Here is an 8,644-nt window from a genome sequence, read left to right as displayed (position 1 = left end):
GCTGTGCAATTGATAGTTATAATTTTATTTATTTATTTATGTTGGTCAATAATCTTTCCATACACAAATAAAAAAAAAATCTAACTTACAATACTGAGAAAAACAAACCAAAACAACAAAAGGAAAAAAAAATAGGAGAAAACTAAAACTGAAATAGTTAAACAATATTCAAATTCCTGTCATAACACTCTTTTCAGCGTGGACTGAAAAGAGTGTAGGTGGAAGCATAAGCTTATTACGCCTCCACTTTTTAAAATTTATACAGCAAATGATCGAAATCAAAATAACAGACTCTTTCCTGTGTAATTTTCTTGGACGTATCTCTGAGGAATTCCAGCTGAGTCTGCAGACAAACTCATAAAAGAATAACATAATTATTGCATTATTTTTAGCAAATGATTTTAATAAATCTATTTAAATTCAAAAGGAGAAAAACACAGTTTTAACTCCACACATGAATGTCCTCTGAAGCCTTTTTGATAGACCATCATCTCACGCTGCTGTTGATCTGCGCTCAGGACAAAGCTTCTCAGCCGAATCCATCACAACAGGCACAGGCAGCTGAAAACATTTCAGCTGAGCTCTGAACTCCTCCATCTCCCTCAGATCCACCTCCCTCCTCCTGCTCAGCAGGTACAGATCTACAGAGTGCCTCTTACTGGACTTTACTACCCAGCGCATCACCAGACAGTCTGGACACGACGTATAGTGGAGACTTCCGTTGAGGTCGAAGCGATTCCCCACATCGAAGGAGAAGGAGCTGCCGTCCAGGGAGATGTTGTAGCGAAGGTGCTGGCATCCATTCCCGAGGCGGTTGATCTGGGTGTAGGAGACAGTGGAAGGGTCGCTGGAGTTGGAGAAGTACATGGTGATGCTGTCCCTTAGTCTCAGGGCATCCATCGATTGCGAATGGTTGAGGCTGCCAGCAACTAAAGCCCATCTGCCCTCTAAATGGCGAGGAGCCAGAGACTCCAGAGGCTGGACCAACTTTTCACAGAGCAGAGGAGTTGAATGGCTCACAGAGACCAAGCACAAGACGGTGAAGGCAAACACAGCAAACATGTCAGAATCTTTTGTTTTTCAGCTCAGTGTTTTTCTTTTTTCTTCCCTGTTTCTCATCAAAAGTGGAGAGCAGTTAGAAAACCTGTGGTTTTATTCCTCAGCCTGCCTGAAAAAATCCACTCTTGCAACAGAGGACAAGATCTTCAGCCCTTATCTGGAGTGGGAATTCAACCATTGTGAAATCAAAGTAAACTTGATTATTTATTGGTTTTAAATCATTCATTTAAATGTTTTCTGGTGAGTATTTTTCTCTTCTGGAATAAACCTGTTTTTGCACAGGAATTTCCCAAACAACTTGTTACAGTACATACACCACTTTGGGCAAAAAAAAAATCATTCTACAATGTTTATTGAGTTTACCAGAGGAAAAAAAAAAACAGCAATTTAATTTAATCTAGGAGAGAAACTGTTCGTATTCTTATGGAAATCTCTTGAAAAAAATAATTTCTGAACCTTGAATAGATGTAATGCTAAAATCCTTACATAGGTTTTGTGTAGTATAACAACAAGTGAATACTAATCCAAGAGGATTCATCATAAATTAATGGCCTGTTACTTTATTAGAGAGTTAACATGTTATGTAAAGAAGGATTTAAACAATGTGTACTTATGGTCAGACTTAGGAATCTGCTTTGTCTTTAAAATGAAGTCTGCTGTTACAAAAACAGAGCCTGTGACCTTTAATCTAAGTAAGTGCCACATCATTCAGCGTATTCATTGCATTTGTTCCTCAGACTGAAGCTTTCAGAAATGTGATGACTCCCTTGTTAAAACTGATTACCTTCTTGAGATAAACTTAATTTTAAGTGCCTTATAATGAACTTTTGGGTGTTTGGGTTTCCTCCTAAAGGTCGGTAACCAAATTAATCTTGCTTTGGTGATGAATGTGTTATATTTTTCTTTCTTTTCAACTTTTCAGAGAGTTTATCCATTGTTTAAATTTGTCTTTGCAGGGCTGTGGGGAGTCAGCAGTCACTGGGCTGCACTCTGGACAGGCCACCAATCCATAATATGGCAACACAATCACATTCAGGGGTTACTGACTAATCTAACAGCCACGTATGTAGACTGTAGGAGGAAGCCAGAGTACCTGGAGAGAACCCATATATGTACAGAGAACATGTGCCATGCAGAAAGGGCCCAGGTTGGGATTCAAACCTGGGACTTTCTGTAACAGTACCACCAGCTATGTCACCATGCTGGCCTCCTTTTAGAGACACCTCCTTTATGGATTTATAGCAGTATGCAAAACACACACACACACACATATATATATGTATATATACTTTTAAGATTAATAAACTCCTTAACTGGGAAATGTATATGCATAATATTCTAAAATATAGGTTGCCTTTTAGGAAAATGTTGGGAATTGTAAAAAAGAAAAAGAAAAAAAAAGGGGGTAAAACATAGGTTTAAATAACAAACTTAATGTGGTGCAGGACAGAAACTGAGAGGTAGAGACAATTTTGGAGAGACAAAAATGATACGAACCTTTAATAGATTAGGCAGACAATTTGAGTCAGAATTTGGTTGTGTTCTTGCTAAAGATTGAAAACTTATTTCTTGCTGAGCAAAGCTACGATATAAAGATTTAGACATGAAGAAAATATTCTTTTCCCCATGTGACCGTCCATCACAACTCACTCTAGACCGTCTCAAGCTCGTTGTTTGTCTTCATTTTGTCATTTGTTCTTGACAAAGTTCCTGTGTGTGATCCAGCGGAGCAGGTGGAAGCTTTTTCAGACACTCTGCCTGAGCCTTGAAACTCCTCCAGCTGCTCCGCGTTCACTTCCCTTCTCCTGCTGAACAGCCACAAGCGCTCTGTTTTTCTTTGACTTGCTGTCAAAGCACATCACCAGGCAGTCTGGACAGGATGTATAAATAAAAGTCACAGTGAGGTTCAGCCGATCCCCTGCATTAAAGCAGAGGGTGCTTCCTTCCACAGTGACGCTGTAGGTGCGATGCTTGCACTGTTCATCCAGACGATTTCTCTTTGAATGCGACATGTTGAAGGCTGCTCTAATGTTGGAGAAGCGAATGCCGGAGCTGAGGTTTAAACGACTCAATATGTGCTGAATTATTAAAAATGGCTTCAAGACAAAGCCCATTTGCCCTGCAGGTGAGGGCATCCATCGATTGCCCTCACCTGCATCCTCTAGATACAAAGGTTCTAGAGGATCTGTGCCGGCTGCTTCACAGACAGCAAACAGAGCAGAGCGTTAGACAGCACAGCAAACATGTCTGTAAAGCTCAGGACTTGTTTGAAATGTGGAAACACTGGACTTCTGTGACATGATAAGTACAAATCTGACGAAACCTTGGCACGCCCCATTATCGCACAATCTGTTCAAGAAGGAGAATGATCACTATAAACTGCTTTGATCTCAGCAATAAACTTTATGTTGGGGAACAAGAAGTCCAGAGAATAGCAAAAGTATTCAAAAGCCTTGACCTTTCACACATCTTGTCACATTAGAGCCAGAAACTTCTGCGTGTCTGATTGGTATTTGATGCAACACATCCAAACTTTATGAAAGGGATTAAAAAATAAATAAAAACAATAAAAAACGCAGGCATCCATTCACGTTCTATTTTTGTGTGTAAAAGAATTAAAAGCATGTATAATTTATTTTTCCTTTTTGTGCTACATCTGTTTGATTATTAAACATCAAGAATGTTAATATGTTCATACTCACACTATGTACATGTGAGGCAGTGAGTTTTTCTCCGTACAGTCAAGGCAAGAAAACACCTACATCCTCTGTTAGCTTAGCTTATTTATTGATTTATAAATAGCAATACATTTAAAGTCCCGGTAGCTTTTTCATAAACTCTCAAAAACTTCAAAATTAATTTGGTGGAATCTGTAGTGTGAGGTTGAGGTAGATTAATGTTAGTTGTAGTAATGCTTGAGAAATTGTTAAATGTCATGTTTGAATTGTGCTTTTTGACCCACATGCTGAGAAGACACCGATTCATTTAAATTGGCGTTTTAATGACTTTTCACTGGTAATGAGTTCAAAGTGTTTGAGGTTGGTCCACTTCAAAATGTTAATATTACTTCCGCTAAATTATTTATATTTTAAATTCCTGAACAAAGATTCAAACACATGCATGTTTTCATATTTATGAAAGTTTATTTCCTTCACTGTAGTTTCAATGTCATTAATAATGACATAAAAGTTTATTTGTTCAGAAGCCAACATGTCGGACATCTAAGAACATTTTAAGAGCAATTTATCTGTTGCTTAATAAAATCTTCTCAGTGTTTCTCCGTCATATGCAGGGAAAAACTTAGAATAATAGCTCAAATAAACAGAAAGTAGAGATTGATGCAGTGAAGAAGTTTATTCATCAATATGCGAGAACAGGTCCAGACTTGTGAGTGTCTTCTGGAGATTTTGTTTTAAATTTCACACTGACATAAACAACCATGATTAGCTGCGTTACTAAACAGTGAAAAGTCTTTACGTTTTCACTAATACTACTATGAAAAACAACCGACGTTAATATTGGGCTCTAATGACCACAGGTCTCCCCAGCAATGCCAAGTTAAAGGTGCAAAGTTCACACTTTGCTAAATCCGGTACATTTACAACAATATTGTGCGTTCGTTAAAATGCCATTCAAATAAAATCAATTCAATTCAGTTCAACTTCAGACAATAAATAGTACACGAACTATTGAGTAATCCTTCAGGTCAACTGCTATTCAGGTATTCTCTTAATCAAAATCATGAAACTTGATTATTAATAAGTTGGACAGACTATATTTTATTCATATGTTTCACTGAAGAAGTTAAAGTCAGAAAGGAATGTTGCTTACAGCACGAGGATGGCAAATTTACTTTAAAGGGATCCAATCCAATCTTCTTGACTGTCAAAAAGGGTTGATCCACTGGCACTGTCATTTACAGGTTTTCGATAAAAAATTTTTTACACCATAAATGTTCAAAACACATCAGTTGGACTTAGCCTTTGCTAAGTGATAGTAGAAGCCGGGGTGTTTCAGGCAGTTTGTCCCTCAGTTGAGGCAGCTGGATTTCTGGATATCTGTTCTGGACAGAGCTCCTTGGTGGGATCCATCACATGATGTTCAGACATGCTGAGGCACTCGGCCTGGGCTTTGAACTCCTCCATCTCATTCGCCTCCACCTCCCTCCTTCTGCTGAACAGATACAGACGCAGTGGCTGGCCAGGGCTTTTGTCTAACCGCACCACTATGCAGTCCTGACAGGAGCTTTGGATCAGAGTCATGCTGATGTTTAAGTGAGGATCGCTGAAGCCACTCCCGTCCAGGGTGACGTTCGTCTGCATGTACTGGCAGCTGTCACTGACGCTCGAGATGCGAGTGAAGGATATCTTCGTGCTGTCGGTGTAATTGGCAAAGACGCCGCTTCCGCTGTCTGCGAGTTTCATTTTTTCCAGGTATTTTGGAACAGCAGCACTGACCGAAATTAAAGCCCATCTGCCCTCCACATGACGGAAACTCAGGCTCTCCACAGGTCGAAGCAGGTTCTCACAGGGGGCCGGAGCCGAGTGGCTCACAGACGCCCAGCAGAAGAGTACAAAGACACACAGAGCATACATTTCCTTGAATTATAGAATATGCTCTCTGCTATGCAAGTCGGTGTTGTGTCAAAGTGAGACTGAGATTGGTGAAGCAGCCGAGCTGGTTTTTATAGATGTTTCAGAGATCTTCTGTTTCACAACACTGGCAGATCTGAAGAGCAGAGTCCTCTTTCTGTCTATTTAATCTTTGATTGTGAAACACAGAATGCTCTGTGACTGTTGGACATGAATAACACGGCCTGCCTCTCCCACTCCTGAGGGATAGCTGCTGATCCACTGCTGGATGCAAGGAAAAATCCAAGGCTGAGACAAACTCCAATCTTCTGACAATATAACCCCATATTCGCTGGGCTCTCTGTAATTTACACACACAGACAAAATGCATGAAAATGCGACGATAGCTATGAAGCCTTTAAATTTTCATTTTACCCAATCGTACTTCTTTAGTATTCCACTCTTTGGCAACTTTCACATATACGCATGAGTTACTTCAACCTAGGTAACTTCATCATGAGTTAGATGACTTAAGAGTTTTCTCACCTTACTGTGTCTTCAGTAAGGTGAAGACACAGTTACTTTGTATTTCCAAAGAATGTTTATTTTATTTTTTTTTCTAGTTACCTTTGTGTTTGGTCATGCTCTGATTAGTTGTTGTTTCATGAAACCCTCTGTTTACTTTGTGCTCTGTCATTTCCATTCCTTTCATTGCATTGTTTCCCCACAGCTGTTCCACTTTCAGTTAATTAGACCCACCTGTGCCTTGTCTTAGTGATCAACATTTTTCTAATATGTTACTCTTTGTTTCATTTCTTGGGGGGGCTCTTAGGCTGCGTTAAATCTCTGACTTTGCCACCCATGAGTTCAATCTAACTCTAATTATAGTGCTCTGTCAATAAGAGGTGCTTCTTGCATGAATAGTTCCTTGGGCAAGCTCTCCTGTCTTTCTTGTCCACATCCACTGCTGTTTTCTCCCTTTCATATTTGTTTCCATAAGCATCAACAAAAATGGCACCAGTTCGAGAAGGCATAATTTCCTCAAATTCCCTGGTTGAGCACAGCTAAAGGTGGCAACGTCCTCTCCAGCAAAGGGAAACATGACACAGAATAATTTGCACGTCACCCCACGTGGGCACTGTGTGACTGTGTGACGGACAGCAAACACTCTGGTGTCCCTATTTTCAGCTGCAATCCAGGAACATTTTCTCAATACATGGATTTAAAGAACAACCACAAAAGCAACAGAAAACATATTCAGGGCACAAATGACAACCAAATAAGTACTTTTGAGCTAGACCTTGTCCTCCCCCGTCTAATGCCACTAGGGGCTAACATCCGTATTGGACATACCAGAATACACCACTTTGGGGAAGACAATCTGACCACAGTTGAGAGGTTTTTGTTGTTGTTGTGTTTTTCTTGAAGAAAACCTGAGTTTTGACCAGTTTCCAGCCATCTGAAGCAGCTGTCTGAAGGTTTTCCTTCTTAGCGTGATGTAGAAATAAAAGTGCTTGTTAAAATTCTTATTGTTTTCTGACCTAAGCTTGAAGTTCTGTAAGTGCAAGACACATTTTTCTTATTACTGGAGCACTATTGCTTCTAATCCACTTCTCTATGATCACAACAAAGCTAATTTTGTGCATCATGTTTTGTTTTTTTAGGGAAATTAGTCTTTATTCACTGCAAAGTGGAGCAGTGAGTAAGTTATCTGCTCCCTGAGTACAAACTCAGGATTCGCAGAAGTAGGTGATGTAAAAATTGTTTATTCAAAGTTGGATATGTTAGATAAATAAAAAAAAAATGATAATACTGCCTCAGACCGGAATTTGTTTCATTTTACAGAGCTTCCAAATATGATGGGATGTGAAGACCAAACAGTTTCTGCCAAATCTGAAAGAGAATGTGTGGATGGGAATGTCACAGAATCATTGTTCATGAGTGTTAATGAACTCATAGATTACGGAATGGAATATCTCCAGTCACACAAAATTGTAGCAAAAGTAAAAATCAATATTGCATATCAATTTAGTCCAGTTTTTTTCTGCGTACAGAGTTGGTTAAACCTAATTATATGTCATGTTTCTCTGGTTTTTGTTAGATTCTTTTCCATTGGTAACTCTCGGGCTTTAATAAAACTCACGTCTGTCTGAATTCTATATAAATTCAGATGTTTTAATGTATTTCTCTTCACATCTCAACCAAACCCATAACACAACCCTGCCGTGTAAAATCAACCCAGAACTGGATCTGTCCCCTCGAGTGAGTCGATAAAACTTTAAAAACAATGCAATGCCAAAAATATTTTTATGATGAAATTGAGCTGTCCTAACACGTGTGGAAAATGTCCCAAATGACAAATCAGACAGATGCCACCAAAGATCCTGCAGCAGGGTATTAATATAACAAAGCATGTTGCTTTCTCCTAAAATATTTAGAGATGAGGCATGCTGATGGTTTGGGGCTCCAAGCCATTTGATCATATTCCGGATGATAAAGTTTTCTCTAGCGTCTGCTGCCCCACTATAAGCAAACTGACTAGTAAAATTAATCACTTATAAGAGGCATGAAGGACATTGATTTGGGACCTTTAAGGATTCATTGCAGCAGTTTTTTAGGGGAATAAAATGAAGCTACAACAAACTTCAACAAATCCTAGAAAGGTCAACTCGGTGCAAAAGTCTGAATTTACAGTAATATTCAATAAATTTGAATACACCCACATGAGTCTTTTTCGTCAGATTCAGACTACCTTTTGAAAAAAAAAAAACAAAAGGTAAGTTTTTTCAATTAAAAATTTCAGTTTTTAGCAATAGTTTTTTATTGATCTGATGTAATATTCTAATCTTATATATTGTGTCTTCATTAGTTCTTAGAAAATCATCATGATTAAGAGGAATAAAGATGTTAAAACATTAGACTTTAATGTGTTTCACTTGGTGATGGAGTTACTGGTAACCAATTTTTCATTAATATTCTGATTTATTGAATCAGTCTGTACATATATATATATA

The sequence above is a fragment of the Poecilia formosa genome, unplaced genomic scaffold (assembly GCF_000485575.1).
Source record: "Poecilia formosa unplaced genomic scaffold, Poecilia_formosa-5.1.2 Scaffold43, whole genome shotgun sequence".
Classification (NCBI taxonomy): Eukaryota; Metazoa; Chordata; class Actinopteri; order Cyprinodontiformes; family Poeciliidae; genus Poecilia; species Poecilia formosa.
This window is presented reverse-complemented; position numbering follows the sequence as displayed.